Consider the following 25,239-nt stretch of genomic DNA (forward strand, 5'->3'; position numbering starts at 1 on the left):
AAAAAAAAAAAAAAAAAAAAAAAAAAAAAAAAAAAGGAAGAAGAAAGAAAAAAAGTCATGGCAAATTCAACCAAAAACTGTAATTCAAACAAGATCATGGAAGTTTATGACCATGACATTATAACAATTCAAACAATTAAATAATGCAATTTTCAAAATGGCAATACTGACCTTTTTATTGGCAGATGAGTCCCTAGTTCTTATATGTAGCTCACTAGGTCAGTCGCACCAGTAAATAGGACAATGATGCATTGATAAACACTCATGATTATCCTCACATGGTGGAAAGAAAACTGCAGTTTTACAGGTCTCTGCACATTCGCACAGCAAGAAATCACCTCACCTCATTAAAAATACATTACCACTTTGTTTATCTGTTCAGAAAGGGGTTTTTAATGAGATTCATCTTAAATTACTGTTTTGAGAGAAGCAGCATATTAGAGAGTACACATGTATTTCAGTCATATGTTCAATGCAGTAGATCTAGCAAAAAAGGCTTGTTCAAATGAATCCCAAACCCACATCATAAACAAAAAATTAAGCTTTAAAATTCACTATCTTGTAGCTTTTATTCCTTGTTGTTTGTTTTGACCGTGTAAGTTGGGCATTCCTCAAAATTGATAAACTCGTTTGAATTTTCCAGTTTTACCCCCACCGCCGCCTTTTTTTTTTCCTTTATCTTAGGCTCCACGGTGAATTAACACAGAAATTTTGCCCTATAGACTTCCTCTCTTGGTGCCTTGGAGCTATTTGCCCTTACCACGTTCTGTCTGCATCACCGCAGGGCCATCTCTCTCTCATATTTCCATCACGGCTGCATTTATGAATGGAAATTAAAATAAGGTGGATACTGAAGTGACGCTGCAGGAAACCATCTTCCCAAAGAGCTGAACTTTCTGCTCCCTTGTTGACTCCTGTCACAACCCTGACTGGCAGCTTTTTCCCAGAGGTAACCAAACAGGCTCCACTCAGGAAATTCCTGTAATTGCATTATTTTTCAGGTGCTGAAAACATTCATTTTATTGCCAAAGTTCTTGTGAAAGAAAAGACCAAGTAATATTGAATAATAGAGCGTAGGAGAGAGGGACTGAATTTTATACTTAAAGTTAGTACTAAAGTATAACAAAAAATTAATTTTGTTCAGACAGTGAATAGTAGTTGACTGCACTGCAACATTCCCCACAATGACTTAGAATTGTATTTGATTCTTTAATAGAGGGACATGATTTTCATGATGCTGCATCAGCAAGTAAAACAGTAGGTCATAGTTTGCAGATGTCTTCTCAAACATTGACATTCTTTCACACTTGGTATCACAACAGAGAGTGATATTTCAAGAGAGTTAAAACCATTCAGTTTCCTACAGGTGATCTTTTTCCAGATAGCTAATTTAGATGTGCTGGAAATGTCAACCTACTGTTAAACTTTTGTTCACAAGGAGGACATTTTTAACAGAATGTGGGGATAATTAAGGTGACTGAGGTAAAGGATGTTCCATTTTTATACTTTCTGCAAAATTACCATATATTAGATTTTGTGAAAATCTTTTAGACCAATTTAATTTCAGAATATCTAATTATTAACCAAGTTACCTCACTATACGTCTAAAAATATCATAATTATGCATTCCTTAAGATCACCAAAATTCATATGCTAAAAGGCTAAGCACAATAAAATGTAATAGGAAGCAGATTTCAGAGTATAGTATGTTGTACTGTGTATAGGCTGTTTTATGGCCAAATTCCTAAAAATAAAGGCTATGAGCTCTGATCCTGAAATTCAGTTGTATGTTATTGTATTGTTTTCCAAGTCTACTGTAAATAATTAAGAATCTTATATAAGAGAGAGTTAGAAATGCTGTTTTGGCAGCCTGAAGACCTCTGCTGCTTGATGCAAGGTGACTATTAATAAAGAATAACTTACTTGAAACGTGAGTTATGCTGACATAGTATCAAATGTGGGCCAAATAGGGTAAAAAAGTAATTATTCTCAAGAAACACTGAGTAGCAGTGTGATATTCCAATAATCTTCTCTATGAGAATGACGCATCAAAAATATTTCATCAATCATCAGAGAAAACTCATTTTAGCTCTTCTTCCCTCTACCGCTGCTTCTTCAATTCAGGAGCCGTGCCTCTTTGTAATTGGCTTAGCAAGCTGCTCCTCCTCGTCTGCCCACCTTATGTTTTGGCTTGAATATAGTAGTTTTGCACTTAGAGCAAAATTAAGTAGACGACTCACCTGTCTGTGGAATAATGAGAATTTAGATGCTCAAGTCTAAAACCACCGCTTCTTTATTTGCTGACATTAGCTCAGTGTGGTTCACAGCAAATCTGAAAGGAAATAAACACACACTGCTGTTTGTTCCTAACTTTGTAAAGGTGTTTTCTATTACAGACTCACTGGAGAAAATATAAAATAAAGGATAAAAACCGAAGACTCCCACAGTCAGGAGAATGTCCTGATCACTAGCTATTATAATATTGTTAAACAAATGGATAGACTCCACTCCCAGTCTCTGGTAAAAAAAACTTGCACACACTTACCTTCACATTTAACTACACCTGAACATGTAAGTTGTAGACCATGTGAAAAACTCAAGTCTAATATGAAACTCACATAAAAAAGAAATTAAGTTTAAGAAAAAAATTGGTTTGTACCAAAGTTAAACAATCTGCTGCGAGGAAACTTGATAATTCTATATTTCTTCTAAAAATAAATAAATAAATAAAAAGAAAATTTAGAAAACTGAAGCAAAACATATTTTTTGTCTCTTCATTTTGCCTAATAAAACCCAAAGTTTTCCCTTGATTGCTAAAAATTGCAGTCAACACTGTTATATTTCAAACCTTAGTATTGTATGAAAACTTTGTTTCACTAGAAATTTACTGAGCAGTCCAAACCATTCATAAATAAACAATAAATTAATATGTTTTCAAGTACAGATTAATGGATCTAAGAGCTTTTTGGTAATACAGTTTTACTTGTTTCAGCATTTCTTTCAAACTCCTTTTTTGTAATACTCTTGTAAATACATCAGATATCCTTACTTTATTAATAGTATAATGCTATTTATAATTAGCATGAAAAAGTAAACATAGTCTTGTTCTATTTGTTTTATAAATGGCAACTAATGTAATGTAGAACAGAAGTATAATATTTAGCTTACAGTATGCAAAAAATAATCTTTTAATTTACGGTGTTCTCTTGCAACAAGGGCAATTAGGAATCAATCTCCATTTCCGTTACATGCAGCTTCCATGCAATACATCTGTAACATTTTTGTTGCAAAAAAAAAAGCAGTTTTAAGAGTTCAGGAGTCTCAACAAATTACTTGATTCCAATTTCTGTGAGATCAGAGAGAGCTATGACTAATTCTTATGTTGCCTCAAGATTTACATCATTGTATAAAAAAAAACGCACAGTATTTCCTAAACTTATGCTTTTCAAATGTTTTCTAATCTGTTTTCCTTCCTTTAGTTTTATGTTATAAAGAGACTCCTTATGTTGTAAGAGACTCCTGTTACATCCCTAAATTTCAAGTCTTAAGGTCAAACATCTAAGCAGAAGACCTCAAAAAGGAAAATGAAATAACCAGTTGGTAGTTTGGGGGTTTCACAAAAGTATTCCTCTAATTTTGAGGGTATTTGATGGACTGTGTCTTTCAAGCTTTATCAATGTTAAAGGATCCACTGTAAAACAAAAGAGCTATCAGATGCTGTATTAGTTGTTTCCTCTACTTTGACAATACAATTTCCCCTGAACAATCTGGTGGTGACTGATAAACCCTGGCTTCTTCCTACCAAAATAACATTTTTTATTATTCTAGTATAGCCTTAAAATGAACAACATATTATATAGGTTGTCTTCTATCCAACCTGTCTTTTTGGAGCCTGGTTATTGTAAGGAAATGTATGGTCTTCCTTGCCTAAATAAATTGCATCTATAATACAGTCATTTTTGATGTAAACTCTACGTGTTTATCAACATAGGCATTATTTTATTAATTTAATGCCAACAAATTTTAATTAATAAAATTTTCCATAATTTGTGTGAAAGCATCCACATTTCTACCATCTCAGCTATGATCTGTCTTTTTCCAGAATTAGTCAATCCAGTTGTCCGTTTACATTTTTAGTGCTGTCTACCTTCTGATTGTCTCTTTGCATGTTCTTTTGTATTGGTAGTTTTGCTCATCTACTGATGTGATTATTTTGTATAGTAGGTGCCAATTTATGATCAGTGATTCTTTAATCAATTGTGGAGAATCAAAGAAAAAACAAAACAAACAAACAAAAAAAACAACAAACAACAAACCAACACAGAATCAGATCCAAAGTCAAATGCATCTAAAATGTGACCAGACTAGAAAACCATAATGTGCTTTCTCACTTCAGATTTTCCGATACAGATATAAATGTTATAAATGAGAAGTAGGGATTTTGGCCATGGAACTTCTTACAGATCTTAACATGTAAGAATGAAATTGTGTTAAAGATCCTCTCTTATCTCCATGATAATTTTATTTGGGTTCCTTGATTCTCTGGCTGTAATGGCTTATAAACATCCTTTTTCTCCCCATACACTTCCCCCATCTTATGGAAAACATTATGAAATTATGAAGTGTTTTTTTTTTTTTTTTTTTTAAACATCGCCTTTTCATTTAACTGAGGTCTGTTTCTAATTTTAGCAGTTGGAATTATAAATTACTACAAAAACTTCAGCAGATGTGAATTTCCTCCTCATGGTGAGAAGGCAAACCTGGTCCAGACGTGGAAAAACAAAACTCTAAGTGTGGCAATGACCATTCTTTTCTGACTGGTCTCTCTGACGTTTATAAGGGATGTTTTTGATAAATATGTGTGTATATTATTCTCTTTTAACCTCATTTGTTTTGGAAGAAGCACAGACTAATTTTTTTCCCATCCCTTTTAAAGTGTTTCTTTGTATAAGGATGGGTAATGAATAAAATAAAATAAAATAAAATAAAAAGCATATAACATTTTTTAAAGTTTTTTGGAATACCTTTGAACAGTTCAGTTAAGTAAATCCCATACTTTAATATCTCTTATTCTTTTCTTTCCCTGATTTTCTTTTCTTTCCTGCTGAATTAGATAGAATTAAGCAATATATATATTTTTATGTTTCCAGGTTATGGACGTATATTATTCTGTAATATTTCAGAAGTTTAGAAATACTTCATTAAAAAAGGACATATAGCCAAAAAGTTTTATATCTGAGAGACCTAACTGATTAGTCCTGTTAAATCCTGTGCAAGGATATTTGATCTGAATCTATGTAAACTATATGAATCTATGTAAAGCTATGTCAATTTCATATCTGTCATCTAACAGAAATGTTGGTGAAGTAAATATGTATATAAAATAATTTTTCATTACCACTATTTTATGAGATAAAAAAGTTAATTACCTTTGGATAGGCTTCAAAAATGAACAAAATCCTCCAACAGTTCCTGAAGAGCTGTTTGCGACTATCCAACTGAATGGCTGATCAGTGCTAATGTAAAGTTATCAATGGGGAGCATCTTCCATGGGAATAGTTTCTATCCTAAAGAAAGAATACCACAATTAGTACCAACCCAGATACCATGTTTATTAACACTAAACAAGTGTTTCCAATTCTGATGTTTATTTAATTGTATGATGAAAATTATGGCTATATTTATTATGCTTAGTAAAATTAAAATATTTTTCATGAAGTTTGAGCATGTCTGTTCCCATCTGATAGCTCTTCTGGCCAACACTGGTAAAATGATACTGAAAATCTGAACCTGAGAGAAAATTTAGGTAATTATTTTTTTCTGTGACAGCAGAATGAGACAAGATTAAGAAAATATAAAGAATCCATGTGTTTAAGAACAAAGAATTAAATTCCTTGTTCAATAACATAAATGTTTCATCTAGTACAACTGAAGTAATCTATTTTTTTTTTTTATGAAAATCACACCTATTATTTGCAGCTGAGTTTTAATCTTAAAATCATGTCCTTAGGGAAGTCCTGTGAGTGCTCTGGGAATTAAAAGAACAACAGTAAAATGGTTAAGTCTGATCTGGATCCAAATTCAGTTTGTGTCTTTTCCACAGACTTCCCACATCCAACAAACCTCAGACAAAATCTTCTATCTAATTCAGAACTCTCCATCTAAAATGACAAAAATGTTATTTTGACAAAGCTGGTTTTGTTCTGTTCTTTGAAGTGTCATACTGATCAGGGCCCCCACTGGAAATGTTTTGTACTGGAATTATGACAGATTTCTTTTCCAGTGATTAGTCTGTGATGGTAAAATACATTTTCATTTATCACGGGCTAAATAACATGAAATAATAGGTTTAGGATTTGTTTGCTTCCCTTGTCATGTCCTTAAGTTTAAGATAAATATGCAAGAAATACCAGTTTGCAAATACTACGCTACTTGGTTTGATCATTCTACTTTCTAGCATTTTTCAAGTTCTCTCCCTTCTACTTTCCCCATTACTCATCTGCACGCACATCAAAATGATGAAACGAGTCCACAGTATACAGATTTTCTTTCTGCCTTTAAACATTATGCTTGGTCACATCTGCAAGGCTGCAATGATCAGCCAATGTAATTAAAAAACTTTGATGGGTGAAATTCCTTTTCATGAACAAATTACAAATATCAGTAAAAGCAATATTGCCTGTTTCAATATGTTATCAGTTCAGACTCAAACTCAATTGTATAAAGAAATCTGCATACAGAGCTTAAATGGTTGAACTGTTGGCCTATGACCATGAATATGAATATGAAAATGAATATGGCTGATAACACCAGTGGAGGAATGTAGGTGGCAGTGGTGAGCAGACCTTTTTTCCTTTTAGCAGAGAATTCCAGGAGATAGAAGCATGTAGAACTAGGTGAAAATGAAAACTAGCTCACCCAGAACTTTCTTTATTGTCTTGTTCCATGGAGGGAATTAATAACATCTAATGATAATTGTTTGAATCATAGTGAGATATTTCTAGGCATGCTGCCAGGAAAAGGTGGTATGTATAATTGAATAAAATGTCCCATGAACAGAAAAAAAGCAGAGACTTAATACAACAAAACCTCGCAATCAACTACACGTTGCTGTTAAACAGGTAGATCTAGAGCTCACAATATCAGTTGCATCTTTGGAATAAAATTTATGAATAGAAATTCAGAAGAGAGGTTCATTCATCTCAAATATGCAATTTTTCTTTGTACTGTTAAAAACAATATGATTATTCATTAGAAAAGAGGTGGAAAAAAGAGACCGGAAGAATGATGCAGGTGAAGTGGAAAGATCTCTTTTCCTGCCTTCTATCGTTCAAGTTAAATTATTGCCCACAACAGACTTGATTTGAGGATACTCTGACTGGTTTCAAAAAGGTGTTTGAACTAAAGGTAATCAGTAAAGAAGAAAAAGTGTTCTCAGTTAATTTTATTTTTAAAATTTTGTCGCAACGCTAAGGAGTGACTGTAGGTATCTTTGGTACATCTAAACATACTTGAAAACTAAAAATGTAGCTGCAGCTACGCTCTCACAAGTCCTTTTCTGATGAGCTGGTTTCAAACTTGTATACCTTCATGGCAACTGTGGATGCCAAGTATCTTGACGGTGAGAATATTATAAAGAACAATAATTAGAATTAGAGTTGTACTGTGGTTCAACCACCCAATGCAATTCTTGTATTCTCTTAAATAGTGTGCACATGTATTGGTGATTTTAGTATCTTGCTGTATTCTACTAAATTTGCTAAATCAAAATCCCACAAAACATCAAATATCTACAAACAAGTAAATTTGCTATTGAACATTAAACCCTCCGAGTGTGAAATATCCAAAATAAAGTGGTCAGGGAGTATGGGAGTCTGACAAGAGAATGGTTATTCACCTGTTTGAGAGATGTAAGCTGTTAATTGAAAATGGTGTATTATGCTTCAGCTTGATTAATTTCACAGAGAACTCTCCCATTCTCCTTTCTGGTTAGGTGCTACCACTCTGATCTCTGCTTAACTGGAATTAGCCTTCAAGTTGTGTGCAGAAGACAGGTAGACCATTTTAAGTACCACATGAATCACAGTCCTTCGTTTGACCACAACATTTTTAGGCATACTATTAAAAAATGTCAGATTTGGAAACCTTTCATCTGACATTTATCTGAACAACCATAATGTAACTGTATATAAATGTCAAAGGAGAATAAAGCAGTATTCTTATCAGTATAAATACCAAATGAATGGTTGTTTCCTCTGATATTTAGGGTTCTGAAAGGGTAGAGGTCAAGTGAGATGCCTCCCCCCACAAAGGTTAACAGTGCTGATGAACCAGGATATTGCAGAATTCTAAGGAAATAGTTCTCACCCATACCATGGGGTTTGTTGCCCTGAGCAGATCAAGTTAGTGATTTGAGCAGGATCCTTCTAAGACAGCTATACCCTTAGACAACACAACACTTAATTCCTACCTCCTTCCTTAAAGGCTGCTTGTCCATGACAGTTAGTTTAATATTTTTATCGTTTTTCAGGGGTTCAGTAATTATTGGAAGCATTTTTTGTGATTTTTTTTCTTTTTTTTTTTTTTTCCATTTGAGGGTGAAAGCTATTTTTCTGGAAGAGGAAGAATAAAGATCAGTCACTGTTTGCAAGTTACGTTTGTTGCCACTTAGATCCTAAGAACCTGTAAGTATTTAGGTGCCTTACTCCTACTAACATAATTCTTCACTGTATAGCCAAGGAAAATACACCAAACATTCCCTATATAACCTTCTTTTATCTGTGTCAATGTTTGCTTCCTTCAGGGTCATGAACAATGAGGATATCCTGGGTGACCAAGTCTGTCAGTTGTGCTTTGAAGAGCTACCTGGAAGTACAGGTACAGATACAGAGGTAGTAGTAGCTTACAGTCCCTTTTATAAACCTCTTCTGTATTAAGTTGTACTGTTAAATCAGGAGGTTGTGGCAGTCACTGTTTCCTGAGCCTACTGATACTAAATTATTTTAACAGTATTTAACAGTATTCAAATCAGTTAGACACAATTTTCTGGTATTAGTAGAGTCAGCACATTACAAAGACACCATTTGACAAGTCCCGCATTCAAGCACAAAGTGATTCCTGAAACCACTATTTTGCTGCCTTCACAATGTAATTCTGTAGCACCAAGCCTTCTCCTTCAGTTTTGTCAGCTGATACCTGTGGACTTTTCACTGCCAAACCGCCCTCTGGTCTGTCTCAGGCCTACGTTCACAAGGGATCCTGACCTACCTATTTCTAGAGCCTGTCTTTTGCACTGGGTGTCTGACAACACATCCACACATCAGTACCATTGTGGGTGACTGACTGAGAGTGGTGTGAATATACATTCAATTTATCTTGCAGCCCTGTTGAAATACTGTCTGCTCTCCTTATTTCTCAGAATTTGGAGAAGGGAGATGAACCCAGGTATTCTACTTTCCTGGTGAGCACTCAACTCACTAAACTACTAGTTACATTATATTACGTCTCATTCTCACACTTACTGAAATAGAACTGCAGTACACAGTTAAAAATGAATGATATTTGACAATGGACAAAAAAAGATATAAACAAAAACATCCAGATTTTGTATGCCCCTCATACCGAGAACTGTAACATTTGCGTTTTGTGAAACCCATCTACTTTTTCTCTGGTATCAGTAGAATAGAACTACTGCACCAGTAAATTTTGGTAAGCCACCTCATATGTAAGAACAGTGATTCTGTTATTGCTAATCTAAAATTGTTATGTTAATTACTGTAAGCATTTCCAAAATAATCCAAAATTTATTCTTTGATGTCTAAAAGGTCCAAAAGTCAGCTTGTCCATGAATAACACCATAACTGCATTAGATCGCTAAGCCTGGGATCCAAAACATTACCATACGAGTCATGAAACCAACCAAATTCTTCCACTAAAGCATAAAAGAACTCTTAATATTGTAACCATTTTTAAGCATCCACAACATAAATCCTTCCTATCCATAGCCATAACTACAATGCAAAGTAGAACACAGAACAAAAGGATCGCTATCTAGAAACGCATACAATATTCCCTTATAAGATCTTAAATACCTTGACAAGATACCTAACACTGTTATACACCATTCACAATTCCAAGTGCTGACGTTCTTATATGCTGTAAGTGGAGACTGTAAAATTTAAACATAATAAGAAATGCTATGTCACAACATCTGCTTCAAGTACATAATAAAACTGGAATGAAGTCATTGTGGGCTAAGAGCAGAAAGTAGGTAAAAGACTGCTATATCATCTCATCTCATTCCCAGTAAAAAAAAAAACATCATCATAACTCATTCCTCAGCTATCTGGCTGGTAAATCACAGTGTGAATAAAATAAAATAAAATAAAATAAAAATAAAATAAAAATAAAACAAAATAAAATAAAAGTCCCAGACTTCAACAATAATGTAGTGGAAAACAAAACAAAACAAACAAAAAAACAAATAAGCAAAAACAACAACAAAAGAACAAACTAAAAACCCAACCAAGTAAACAAAATAACAAATCCCATCCCACCTTGAAATTCCAGGGGAGCATCCTTTGTATGCCCTCCGTAGCTGTCATTTCACCTCTCCATCACATTCTTTTATCTTAGAAGAATGCTTCAAATCCAAAAAGTCCATTGGCAGTTCCTTGGCAATTTCTTTGGAGATTTAAAGTTGAGAACAAACACCCCCAGCCCTTCCTTTCTGTCATATTTTCTTTGCCATTCACTCCTTAGAAGCAGGATTCTTTTTGGATAGCTGGGACCTGCTTGCCTGGAAAAGCCTGAGACCCTCTTTGGAGTCTAAAACTTGTTTCTAGGTCTCTTCTCTCGAGCATCCTGAGTTGCAGCAACAAGCTGTGTCTTTGCTCTAGGTTGCAGCTTGTCCAGGGTGTTGGCCTCTGAGGATCCCTAATTCAATAACTACCTGTCCCCAGGGTAACCTCCGCATTAAGTAGAGCAAGGGATGCCACTAGGTAGCAAGGAATCTAAAATCTGAGTTTGTAATGCTGCCTAGGGATACTCAAATCTGCTTGCATTTCCTCCTATGGCTTTACATAAAATATTTTTTTTTTTCTTAATTTCTCTGAAATTTCACTCCTTCACAGGCAAGAGAGAATAGCTTAGATTCATATAGTCAGGAAATATCTTATATTAGTCTTTTTAAGTAAGCAGCGAGTAAGAATGACATAGAAGGGCCTAGATACAGGCTTGAGTTGCTTCTTCCACATAAGATATATTAGTCAATTCAACTTCTTTCTGTATTTGACTCTGCAAACATAGGAAGATGTGTGAAATGAACAAAGTATGTGTATATAAGCGTGATGGGTAAAGAGTGTTGATGTTGAACCTGAAATGAAACTAAGGAAAGCATATGATGTGTGAAACATATGGCAATACATATGTATGAAGTTTGGATCAGGATATGCATCACAAAATAGTAATAGTTTTTTATTCTGGGAGCAGAGAGTGATAAAGCAAAGGGGAATAAGAACCTCACACTAAAAACAAGAGAAGTTGGAATCTCCTTCCTCTTTGCTATTTGGCATTTCCTCTTGAGAGAAGCGGAGGAAGTATTTAAATATTTTATAACCTTCATTATTGGAACATACATCTCTCTATTACATTTTTGGAAGCATGTGTTCTATTTGAAATCAATATGGATGTATAAATATTTTTAGGAGATAATTATTCTCTATATGTAGGTGGGAAAGAACATCAAATTAGTGAGATCTTGCTTTTGTGGGTAACAGAGCAGCTGGCATTATCCTTCCTTTCCCTCTGCCTCGCTGGCCAAGGGAAAACACCTCTTATCCTCAACTTTAATTCCCAGAATAAAAGAAGAAAAGGTTCAATGGTTCTGACTTCCCTCTTTCCATCTGTTCCTCCAGGTAATACTGAATTTTCATCTCCCATGTTTGCAATTCTTTTATCAGGTCGCTGTGAAAGGGTAGGAAACCTGGAAAAGAATGTCATGGGGCTAGCACAGAACTGTAAAAAAGAGAGGTAGAAAAGGTCTAGTCTACTTCCCTGACTAAATGTCTGATTTGTTCTCAAAGATATTTATTGGCAGTGACTCAGAAATGGTACCTAACCTTCTGTACCCTTTAGATGTAAGCATCCAAGCTTATGAGGAGGACCATCTCCCCTTTATCTAATATATGAAGCATAGATCACACACCATCATGAAGATTCACTTTAAGTACAACTGCCAATCTGTGGCAATTCAGTTCAGTATGGTCTTCCCCTTCGCTATTCAGCCAGTGATGGTGGAAATGACAACGTCCACCAGTGGTACTGAAAAAAGAATATACATCCCTGGTAACGGGAGTAGTTCTGGTAAAATAGAAAATTTTAAAGTGTTTGAGTCCAAGAAAGCTAAGATCATTATTTGGAAGAGTCTGCAAAGACTTGTTTTTCCCTACTGTATAGAAAGATGTGGCTACAGAGCAATGAACAGCAGCAGATACTAGGGCTCTAGTTTATCCAACTGAAGCCTTCAAATCTTTAAACCTTTATATTTGTTTCATAAATACAGTCATTTAACAAAGTTCAGAGTTAAAATGGCTGAGGCCTACCCTGTTCACCTCTCCTGTGTACGATGTTCCCAACTCCCTGCTTTATTTGCTTATATTTAAATAACCAGATTTGATGTAACAGCACAGAACTATCACAACTGAACATCTAGCTTAACATGTTCTTCAAGAAACCAGTGCAGAAAGGTAACACTTACTAAAAGTCTAGCCGATTTCTCTCATTGTTACTCATGGATAAAAGAAAAGGTCCCTTGTTTTAATCTTGACAGGAAAAAGAAATTGTCATGATTCAAAAGGTTTGACACAGGGTAAGTGAAAATCGAGTATAATCAAGTGGTAAATGGAATATCACCATTCCATTATGTTCAGCAAACTAGTTTTACTAGGAGGTTGTGACTGCTGGAGTGAAGTATCCATGTTAAAAGCAACCACGGTTGGCACTGCAGTGTATTTTTAATTGTTCTTGTTACCACGTAATTCAAATTATTTGTATTTTCTTCTGAAGGCTAACTTGGCATAATTCAGGCAAGCTGAGAGCACCATGAAACCCTCCAGATAGCTGAATTCATCATTCTAAATCAGCCAAATTGATTTACCGTGAATTCAACAGACTGCAAGCTATTTTGATGAAGCTTCTCACTCATTTACCATCGAAGCCTTCACATGAAATATAAACATAAATGAAATTTAAAACTGGATTTGACCATTAGAAAAATGTGTAAAATATTTTTTTTAATTATTCATCTACTTTGGTTTTAGAAAGATACTGACCAGCTTCATTCAGAAGGATGAATCTCAATTTTGAACAGCTTGTAAGCTTTGGAGGAGCTCTGATGAAGTTTTAGCTCTGGCTCCTTATAAAGACTGGGGAAATACAGTTTTAATCTAGAATAATGTTTGGACTTTTGAATGATGCCATGTTCGCTGCTCTTTGAATTACATGCTTGCATAGTAGCCATGGCAATATGCAGACAGTGAACGGCTTTAATAAGCACTCCGAAGAGCCTCTAATGCTCATGTGTTTGCAAACTCTTTCTGAGTCCCCATCTATTCTCAGTTAGAAAGCAATAAAACTGAGGGATTCTGATTAAATAATCTCAGATTTACTGTACTCTTCCTAGCAGTCTACTGGGCAAATACATAGTCCTCACTTTCTTTCTAGCTTTTTTTTTTTTTTTTTAATCCATCTATTCATGCTGGACCCTCTTTTCATAATGTTTCATCTCATTTTTTTAAGAAAGACAAAACCTAAAAGAAAACAAGCAAACAAAAACCAACAGCTGCTATATGTAGCTAACAAAAATATTGCAATTACACTTTTAAAAGTTTTATTTCCATGATGTATCACTTTTGCCCGGACTACTATTCGCATTTGTAATCTTTAAGTCATCTGAACATAAAGAACATGTCTTTTCTTTATTGGTACAGCTGCCAGTACAACAAGAATTAGCCACTGATTAAACCCTAATGTCATATAAATACTTGTATAAATACTTCTATTGTTGTAATACATACCAAACAAATGCATTTGCTTAAATTTAAGAATGTTGAATAAGCAACAACATTTAAGACATTTCTGACTTTTACTTCTCTAATAACAGGTATGTTAAAATCAAATGACACTGAAGTAAATCTGGATATAGACATTAAATGAGAACAACAACAAAATCCAAATTCACAGGGAAAACAGTAAAATAAATGGAGATTAGATACAAATATTCATTTTGCTCAGGTTGTGAAACAGACAAGAGGCAATTCTTTAGACTATAAAGCCCACTGATAACCCTGTACTACAATTTATTTCAATTTTATAATACTTATTTACTGTCTTTCTCCAGATGCACTTGTTAATTAAGCTGATTTTTATGAATATTATTTGTAACCCCTCAGTAATAAAAGGTCATAAACTGCAAAGTCTTAATTTCTTAAGATTTTGATTCCAAATGATTTATCAGATTTGGCTGCAAGAGCCGTCTGACTGCTTGTGGGAGAAGTGTCACTTTCTGGTCACTTGAATCCAATTATGAAATATGTACATGCAGAACATTCCAAAATAGCAGAGCTGTCGCTATGACTGCATGTCACTTTTGTCTCCCTATCGTTGGTTTTAGAAGCATTACACGAAATGAATCGCATCAACCTTTTGTTTCTTTTTCTATCCTTTTTTAAGGCAGCCTAGGAAGTTCCTGATGAAGTTGAGATAGCGCAGTAAGTACAGATTTTTCTGAGTGTCCCACAGACACGTAAGTTATTTGGTTCATATGTGGGTGGTCTTTGACTTATTCAGCTTGCTCTGTTATAGACTCTCTAACACATCCAACCCAATTAGATAGATGCACAGTATGGTCTTTACAAAATATCATTCAGCCATGTATCCTGCAACAAGCAATTACAAGTCATCTTCAGGGCACTGATTTATCTCTCATTGCCCTACCAATTTAATGACCTTATGATTTATACTGATCATTGAAGTCTCTCCTTGGCAAGCAAAGTAATTATCCATCAATCTTAAATTCTTTAAGGGAAGAAAATGTTTATTTTCTGTCTGCATAATAAGTTTTATGTCATTTTTAATGTCATGACTCCCACATGCACTGAAGATATATGTAGTGACTCCTAATGTCTCGCAGAATGTCAATTGAAAATGCGATTTGACAACAGGCTTAGCTTCTATTGTCTGAATATTTGGCATTACATAATGAAGACGGTTAAGTCCTTTGCTTGGAAACTCATAAATTATCCTAGCACAAAGCAATGGGCAAATTCTGTTGTCCAGTCATGAAGTCCTACAGAAAAGTCTGAGTAAGAAAAATAGCAGATTTTTTTTTAGTACAGTTAAATATCAAGTCTATGAACAGAGATTGAGCAGCACCAGGACAGATCATTTCTCAGCACAAAGGGGTGAAGAAAAGACTTCTCACTGCCCCTCTGCTACTGTTTTTCTATAATTGCTTGATTCAGAATAAGGATTCCAGCACCGTGTGTGTTTATTTTGAAATAAAATGGGTTTTGACTGTAAATTGGACAAATCTAGACTCAATTGCCTTATTTGCCAGGCTAAAATATTCTACGTGGTCTTCTGGAAAGTTTACACTATTTGGGATCTTTTTTATATTGAACTGTAGAACTCTTTGCAAACGGGGAGATTCTTAAAGCCTTAAAACTAAGACAAGGCTAACATTCATAGAAACTGAGATTTACAGATTACAGAAGCATGGAATGGTGGGTCAGAAGGGACCTTAAAGATCATCTTGTTCTGACCCCCTGCCATAGGCAGGGATGCCACCCACTAGACCAGATTCCTCAGAGCCTCATCTAACCTGGTCTCGAGCACCTACAGGGAGGGAGCATCCATAATCTCTCTGGGATACCTTCTGAAGATGTGGTAGTGAGGTCCCCAAACCTCACTTCTTTGCCCTGCTCCCCAAAAGACAGTCACAAACAGGAGAAACAATCACTGCTGCTGCCACCTTACTGCTTATTTCCATCTTTCTCATTACACCCTCTTAATCTTTGCGGATTGAAATGTGTCTATTAACAATGTGTTTTAAGACCCACGGCTCAGCAGTTGTGTAAGATGACAAAGTCCCTTGCACACATTTTGAGTTTGACGGGAAAACTCACTATTCACAAAAGTTAGTATGAATGGAAGTGGTGGTTCAAGTTGAGTACAGACTTGAAGAGAATGTTCCAATGTGTACGATGTACATTATCAGTGATACAGATAAGATGCTAGTATTAATCCTGCCCATACCTACAAGTATAGATCAGAAAAACAACATTGGATTTATTTTGTTTGGTTTCTGTTTGGTTTTTCCTCACATTCTCAACAGTACAGATTTCAAATATCTAAACAACTCTATCTATCCACAAAGTAATGTGGATAGATTTGTATTTACACTACTTAAGGGTTGCCTCTTTGAGGGTAGATTGTCCAAAACTAAGGGTGCCCAGCCTTTAGGCCTGGCTATCTTCTGATCTCCACATCGTGCTGCTCTGTTGCCCTAATAATTATTGTGCGATTTTAGAATTTCAAAGTGTCTGTAGTAATGCAGACTATCAGAGAGCTTTTAATTTTATTGCATGAAACTGAGGTTACAGAAAGAACCGAGGGGCAAGAGGGTGCACTTGAGAGTGCTAAATATTCTGAGTTAGTTTTTTTTAAAAAAAGACTGTGTAGGTAGAGGAAGCTAAATTTGATGCACTGTCATTCATCCTAGCATTTGGGAGAACTCCCAACTCCAGCTTTGGAATGATCCAAAGTAAACGAAGGAGCTGTGTGGATGATGTGATGCAGTACCAGAGCTGGCTTCTTGGCCATCATTAGCAGTTTATACATACTGCACATAACAGGACAAAAAATACAAATAGCACATATCTCAATTCATCAGCTTTTACTTCCTATTTACATCCAAGCTTACACTGTAAAATATCGCAGTATTAAGAAAATATTGCAGTATTAAGAGCAACATCTTTGAATCAGGCCCAGAGAAAGTACAGAAACCTACCACAAGACAACAAACAAGTGGGGACTGAATTCCAAACTAGGAGCATTGCTAACCAGTTCCAATTTTAAGGAATTTAATGTCATCGAACAACATATAGAGAAATTTTGAGCAGACTAGATTGTTGCTCATGTAAAACTTCCAGATTTTAGGCATTTCATTTAGTGTTGAGGAATTGATTAATGTTGAGGAATATGTTTTAAAAGTATGGAAAAAAATATAAAACTGAGGAAGCTGACATATCTCAAGCCACAGTGTTATTGGGGAACCTTAATTTGAGTCTTTCCCATGGAGTCTGATGGCTGCATTTGAACGTTTATCTCCACCCAGTTTAAATTTGAAAACTTTCATGGCTGTTTACTGAACTTTCATTTTTAACTAAGTAACTAAATCATCTGAGGCAAGATCATTCAGTTGCAGGGGTATTATCCTGGACAATTGTCATGGCAGCAGCAGCTCAGTGTGATAACATGAAAAGAACAATTTAAAAGCAAAATCTATTGTAGGTCTGTGAAAACTGCTAGGTAGACAAAGTAGTTGGGAATTAGACATTTTTGCCCTCAAGGAAGCACGGTATTAACTTTTCTTGGAAAAATGAAAAAAAATGTTATACAAAGATTGTATTCATTCTCTCTCTCTTTTTTTTTTAGACATTAATTAGTTTTTGCCCATATTAAACTAATTTCAGGCATATTTATAACAAAACACAGTATTATTATGTTTAGAATGTATAAGATATTTCAAACTGTCACAAACTATCTTTTTTTTGGTATTTTTTCAGGTGGGAGTGTTTGCAAATATCTTTTAAGCGTGTGGTTAGTATTGGAGTTTGGGGGATGAGATTTCATCTGCAATTGTGAATTTCCACAGCTCACAGATTTGTAAAATGCTGTTTACACAGACCTGCTATGCAAATAATCTAGAAAATTTACAGCATTATTTTAATGATTTTTGCATTAAATATTAAAATGCATTCTATAGCTGAACACCATCTTTAATGCATGCTGTACTTTTCTTGAAATATATGAATATATTGCAATTTACAAGATCCCAAAGTATTTTTTATATCCTTTTTTTTTTTTTTTTTTTTTTTCTGAATTCATAATACTCCTTCAAAAATTATTTCCCACACTGTAAATAAATTCCACTGAACATTATTGAGATCCTGATTTTAGGTAAGTTTGTCTTTCCAGACAAGTGCATAATCATATTTGCAAGACTGGGAAGTTTGTTTTTCCAGACAAGTGCATAGCCATATGCAAGACTACGCAGCTTGCCTACCTTTCCTACTTAGTTGCTACCTACCTAGTTGTCTCGTTTTAAGTATTTCTAGGGACCTGTCACTTGATACCTAGCAGAATCTTCTCGTAAACAGATTTTTTCAGTACACTCGATTTTACTATGAAACAAGTCTTTGCCCTGTAAAATTCGCTCAGAGCTCCTGTATGGCACATAGATTTATGCAGATTCCCTCCCCCTTTATCACAGCTGTACGTCATACCCCAAGTACACAAGACCCAAGAATGAGTTGTTTTTGTAGGCACACCAAAGAAAGAAAGGAAAACCTAACAGTATTTAGAAACATGTTTGAGATCTGCATAGTGATTCACCAGTTATTTTTATTTTGGAAACAGAATTGATCTGAAAGTTAAGCATGCCTCATATATCATAGGTACGTGTTCTTTCCAAACACCCATGAGTACAGGAATTAAAAAATACTGATATACTTCATCTTAATCTACTATTTCCCCATCCTTCATTTTTGCATTTTGTAGCATACAAGCAAGTAGCATATAGGAGGCTAGGAAGCTGTGAAAAAAAAAAAAAACCTGTGGTATGCTTTTCCCATGGATCTTTTTGTTGATGTAATTTCATACTAGTAACATTCCTACTATTTACTGTTTCAAACTATTTTATCATGAAAAATATAAGAAGGTTTGGTTATGTTGGAAATGTCAGGGCCTTTGGGAAGAAAACATGGAAAACAGATGTTTGTTGTTTAAGGTTACAATGTAATTAAGCCAATGGGACTAATATTACTTATATGTCATTACTTAAGAAGCAGCTGTTCCTCCCACCTCCTGCTTCACTGATTGGATCCTGTATATTTTCCACCCCCATAACACTGTCTCCTTGTCAGTGTAAGTTTCCTCTCTCTAGTAAATTGGAAAGCTATGTTAACATCCATTTAAAGGAACCATCCTTAAGCCTTTAATGAACAGAGGTCGCTAAAGGCCCTGTTATTCTTTACCCTTGTAAGCCACATTAGGAGTTTGATTGCAATCCGTTTGTTTTGCCTAATCAGAAGCTTAGCCCATCTTACAATTAGAAAGGAAACACAATACTGCATAACAGGCTCATATTATGTTAAATAGCACTGGTAGAATCCAGGCTAAGTTACAAGTAAACAATTCTAGAAAATTTATGAGAAGTGAATATATAGCAATGACATTTCTTGAAAATGAACGGAGAAAATAGTGTATTGGTAGAGATGCCAGTAGCACCTGGGAAAGGCTATGGGCCTACGTTCATGTTTCCAGGAAAAGGCGAACTTGAGGAACATAAAGATGAACAAACTGTACCCAATTTATTTGCCAAATACAGTTTCCTAATTTTCATAATGACCAACATCTGATAAATGTAAATCCCTCACCATAAGAGATTTACAAAGTTTTTCTCCCTGTGATTTCCAGGACTTGTTTATACAAGAAAAACAATGTATAGTAAGATATAATAGAATGGTCAAGCAGGCTGCTTAACTAATATATCCCTCTTAGATGATACTATGATCAAAAAAGACTAAGCAACATCCTCTTTTATTCAGGGAGTTTGTGTGTTGCTGCTGGCTCATAACAAATGCTGTTCTTAGCCTTCTATTAATCAGTTTGCCTTTGCAGAGTAGTCCAAAGCCTATCCTGGGATTAAAAATAATAATAATAAGCAAACATAGGTATTCTCCTTAAGCAGCTGACATTGTTTAGTTTTTATGAAGTTCTTGATCGCAGTGTTAACTTACAGTACAGAGGCTGTTTAACCACTACACAAGCACCAATAGGCACTTACTATCTATGGTAAGAACAACTGTTTTTAATACCTTAGAACTCCATTCATATAATGAAAGGAGTGCTTCTACTTGAGTTTAAAAATCGGTTGGGTAAAAGTCGTCGATCTTCTTTGTGCCCTTCATTGTTCTGTATACCATTACTATAACCCTTTTAAACATCACCTATCAAAGACACAAAATTTTCTTTCTCTGCATGTAGCATATTTAACGTTTGCGCTTATTTTCCTGTTAACATCTGAATGTGCTATTTCTGCTCTTCTTGTACCCCCATGCCCTTGACTTCCGTAACGCCTGCGCAAATAAACAGCTAACTACCATGTGTCCTAAAAATTGTCCTGTAATGAATTTGTCTATAATTATAATTATCATCTTCAATTAGCAAGTTAATCAGCTCAGCTATTTGCCTGACTAATTCAACTGTGGGTTTTAGAAATCTTAGGTTTAAATCAAATTGAATTCACCTACTGATTTTCTACAAAGACAATACTGTTATAATTGTTTGCTGTTTAAATAGTATGAAAAGTACTAATCAAAAACTTTGACATTTCGTTGCAGTAACTATATAATCACTTTTCAGCAGTGAAATAAAGTACTGTTATTAGAACAATAATTAATGTTATTAAATATATTCCAAATCAAATGAAAGCTTTTATGGCAACAAAATAATAGAAATTACTAAGGAGAGCTTTAGGCACATTGTATAATGCTTTCTAAGGATGCTCCAAATAATCTAAATTCTCTCTGGTAGTCCAGGAGTCCATTACTCCTTGTCCTATCACTACACTCCTTGACAAAGAGTCTTTCCCCAGCTTTTCTGCAGACCCCTTTTAGGTACTGGAAGGCCGCTGTAAGATCTCCCTGGAGCCTTCTCTTCTCCAGGCTGAACAACCCCAGCTCCCTCAGCCTCTCTTCGTAGGAGAGGTCCTCCAACCCTCTGATCTCACAGATATTCCTTCACTTGCTGCTATGGAGACAAAGGTGAAACCAGAACTGCTCAATCATTAAAAAGAGAAACAAAGACAATTCAAAAGCAATTCATTATTTCATGTATAAATCCTGCTTATAATTCTTACAGGTTTGACTTGAATACTTTGAAGTGTATGCAGATAGGTAATATATATAACTCCTAAAAAAAAAGTTAGAATATGGTCTACAAGGTATGGTGGAAGTTTCCTGACTACAGCTGATAGAAGGGAGAGCTGTATTCTATGATGTAAGAAACAAAACTATTTGATGTTATCTGGTTTAGGCTTTTACATTGTTGTCTATCATCACAGAATCTAAATGGCAGAATAGGAGATATTGCAATGAAAGAATGAAGTGCAAATGGAGTAGAGTGTACTCCAGCAGTCTTCTACAGGAGAGCAGGGCCAAAGTAATGATCATGACCTTTTTAGAAAGCCTTTAAAGTGGTGTTGAATGTAGAGATCAGAGGAGGAAGCAAAGGGGGCCATTTAACTTCACCTTTTGACTTTTCTCAGTGCTGGGAAAGTTGTGGAGCGTCTGTAAATTTAAGGTTGTATTTGAGTTACATGCTCGAAATACTATATATTTTCCCACACAGGGAAAACTACTATATCAGAAAATGGTACTCTTTGTGCTGAATATGGTGTAGTAGAGTTTCAAGTGAGGTCAGAACCTGGTACTTAGAAAACAAATTTTTAGAAGAAACTGCAGATAGTTCATATGTAAATGCTTTGAATTTGCAAGTACAGTCTGTTCTTTCAACTCATTAGCTCATACTTTATGCTCTGCCAAATTGCCAATTATAATACTCCAAAAAATATAATCTTAAGCAAATTGTAGAGAACAGTGACATTCATAACAATTGATTAACGCTAACTATTTTAGTATCAGTTGAAGGATGTAGGCAGTTGGGGTTGAAGAAAGTAATGGGTCAGGAAATTTGGGGTTATCCATTTTGGTACCACTTTTTGGGTTTTGTTTAATTTTTGGTTTGTATTGCTTTTAGCTCCATAGGCCAGAATCTTGTCATTGGTGATTTTGCACTATGTGAAATACACTATGGAGATCCATTCAGGGAACTCCATTTTTTTGTCATTAGCTCGAGGCACTTAAACCATTTTTTGCAAAGATGCTGAGCACCCTTGATTTCCCAAGGTTGCAATTAAAATGTAAGGTTTTCTGCATTTCTTTTGTATGATCTGAAGATCAACAAGAAGCTGACTGTATACCCTTATATCTCATTGAAGTAAAACTGAACATACATAGCACCTTTTGAAACTGGACCCTAAAAAAAACCACTCAGCCACAGAAATCTGGGCTTATCTCACACTCTCATCAAATTGCAAAACACTCATTCATTGTGGCATTCAACATTTAGCCACAGAATCCTAGATTTTCATTTTGTTGGAAGTAAAGGACATGCAATGGCAGCTTTGCAACCTAACCTGACCCTACATATTTTTGGTTCATAAGAAACGGTCCTTTGTAATACAGAACGCCCTAGTACTTGACTACTACAGTTGACAAGAATTTGCTCTACGGATACTTTATAAGCATTTATACAAATCCGTTTATATTTATTCATGTACAGATGCTTACAATCTCATTAAAATGCAATCAAATCATTAACCTGCAAATTCCACTGCAACTAACAAAGCTACACGTATTTACACTTCCTACAGATCTGGACTAAGGATTTTTGCTAATATGACCTGATGCAATGCCCACTGAAGTCAGTGCAATGATCAGAAAAAAAATCCTGGAATGCATAATTACAGAAGTACAGACTATATAGAGGAAGGGAAAGGATATTTGCCATTCCGGCACCAGAAAAATACTGGATGAGAGAGATTCCCAGACATGTGAAAAGTGTTGGAGAAGTTTCTCTTTTACCCACACCACTGAATCACTCTTATGTCAGGCTCCATCTGTAGAATCCTTATTCACATAAATATTATAGGCCTTCATGTTTTCCTAGTGATTTTTAAACCTTTGCATTTCTTTGAAAAGTAGAGGAAAGAACGGTAGCCTCAGGAGGCTGATTTAATCCATTTTCTACCAAAGTTTATTTTAACTTGTGGGAAGAGGCAGAAATAGAATTGTTTTTAAATGAACAGAAATGTAAACTCATGTTGAGTTTACATGAATTTCAGACTTATCTGTATCAGTCAAAGTAAATGCGTGGTACTGAACATTTCCTGTGAAATCAACATAAGGAAAAGTTTACAGCCATTTTCCTCATAAGAACACTGAGCATCCAAGAGACTTGTTGAATTTACGGTAATTTAAGTGGCATAAATCAGAGCAAATTTTTAAAATCTTATATTGTAAATTGTCTGTTTCTAAGCCCGTAAATCTATTGGAGTAATTGATCTGTTTTTCATAAAAATTTCTCGCACCCGAAGCAAAATGTCTGACTGCTCATTTGTGCAGGGAGACACAAACCACAGTAGGCAGTAAGTGATGTAATGTAATCAAGTAGCAAAGAAAGTTAGTGAAACAGAGAAAATTATACCTGATGTGAAATATTCGTAGTGCACTTCATGTTCATACTATCCAAAGGCCTGAACAGTCACTGTATATGTCCTTACTAGCATGTGAAATTAAGTAAAGGAAATGAAGAAATAAAAACTTTAAAAGTGGCGATTGTGACAGCTAAGAGCGATTTTGGGATTCTTCAGTCAGTTCAAGGGAGTGGTAGTAGAGTTGGTGAATTTGTAAGCTTCTCTAGTCTGTCAGTGTTGAATCAACACAATTCACCAGAGTAGCCTTACCATCACTGTAGTTCATGCAATCCACTAACCTTACCAAGAAGTACAATGGTTTTGCAGAATAAAGGATTCAAAACAGAATACAACTTATGCTTAACATAATCTTATATAGATGTTTCTGATTTAATAGTTTGTTGATTTTCTACAACATCACCAAAAAAGGTATTTGATATATACACATGTAGTACCGAGCTATCTTTCTTACAACCTAAGTAGGCTGTAAAAATTTCTCCAAATATTAGCCAGTTATGCCTTGAAGCAGTCCTGTGAGATATTGTTACTACATCTTTCCACAATGAGAAACTATGATATAGTCTTAAGTGTAAGCAATTTCTGCAAATTCTCTGGGGGAGTTAAGAATAACAAATTGTCATAGGAATTTATTTTTTCTTGGTGATTGGCTATTTAAAGGAAAATCCATGTAATATAAGGGTAAAACAAATGAAGTTCTTTGCTTGGCTTATGGATTTAGGTTTATGGATTTAGGTTTCCACTTCATTTAAAAAAATAATCCTGTTTATCTACCCAAAGAGCTGCTTCTAGAACATACCACATCCGCTATATTCATCCTCTCACAGTCCCTACAGCTCATAATTGAGAAAGAACAGCTAAACTATACGATTATTTGAATTTCATTATATAGGAAAAAATGAAAGATGGAAGAATAAGTTAGTGGAAAACCAAAGAATTAACAAAAAGGGTCAGATAATGTTAAGTTAAAAGGAAGACGTCAAACAGAAAATGTCAAATGCTGAAATAAAAATGATAGAGGATAATTAAGAAAGCTATCATATGAGTATCTTAAGACATGCAACTGAAAAGAAAATTAGAAAGAATTTTAAAGAACTAGAGGAAAATGGATGAGAAAATAATGGAAAGCAACATAATGAGAGAAACCTGCCATGCTTACAAAAAGCGCACGTGGAGTATAAAGAAATAACTAGTTATTTTAAGATTCATAGAACAGTCAAAGGAATTGCTGAGGATGTGAAGAGAATGTGCAAGTAAATTGGAGGAAAACATTTCTGAAATGTAAAACTGAAATAACTTATGACTATGAAAAATATATATATTTGTCCTGATTTCAAAGTGTAGCAGAAAGCAGTTGCCTGCAATGATATACAACTGGCAATCCCATACAATGCAAAATGAATCATGAAAAAGGAAGAGCTTCTTTTGAGGAGGAGGGGAGGTTTGTATAGAGAAAGTCACTGATTTTAGTAGGTCCTCTCTTTCACGCCTTGCATCAAATGGGGAACTTGAAAATGTAGTTATGTGACAGCTGCTAGCTATCGAGCTCTATGGCCTGGACAATCACTGTTTATTAATACTGTATTATGCTGACTCTCTCTGAAGAATAATTTAAAAAGTAG

The 25,239-nt window shown here is 35.0% G+C and overlaps 1 long non-coding RNA gene across 2 annotated transcripts in view; it reads right to left on the reverse strand.

The window, feature by feature from the left end:
• LOC118168410 overlaps positions 1-11,268 on the reverse strand; it is a 13,863-nt gene extending 2,595 nt beyond the window's left edge. The window contains exons 1-5 of one of the 2 annotated variants that reach the window (XR_004751536.1): positions 10,557-11,264; positions 5,430-5,567; positions 2,241-2,332; positions 761-979; positions 172-374 (exon numbers count right to left, since the gene is read on the reverse strand). This is a non-coding gene — a long non-coding RNA (uncharacterized LOC118168410). Of the gene's footprint in view, positions 1-171; positions 980-2,240; positions 2,333-5,429; positions 5,568-10,556 lie in introns of both variants that reach the window. The other variant, XR_004751535.1, reaches the window with a different exon arrangement.
• Between the last annotated feature and the right edge of the window lie 13,971 nt (positions 11,269-25,239).

Source organism: Oxyura jamaicensis, chromosome 5 (assembly GCF_011077185.1).
Source record: "Oxyura jamaicensis isolate SHBP4307 breed ruddy duck chromosome 5, BPBGC_Ojam_1.0, whole genome shotgun sequence".
NCBI classification, from domain to species: Eukaryota; Metazoa; Chordata; class Aves; order Anseriformes; family Anatidae; genus Oxyura; species Oxyura jamaicensis.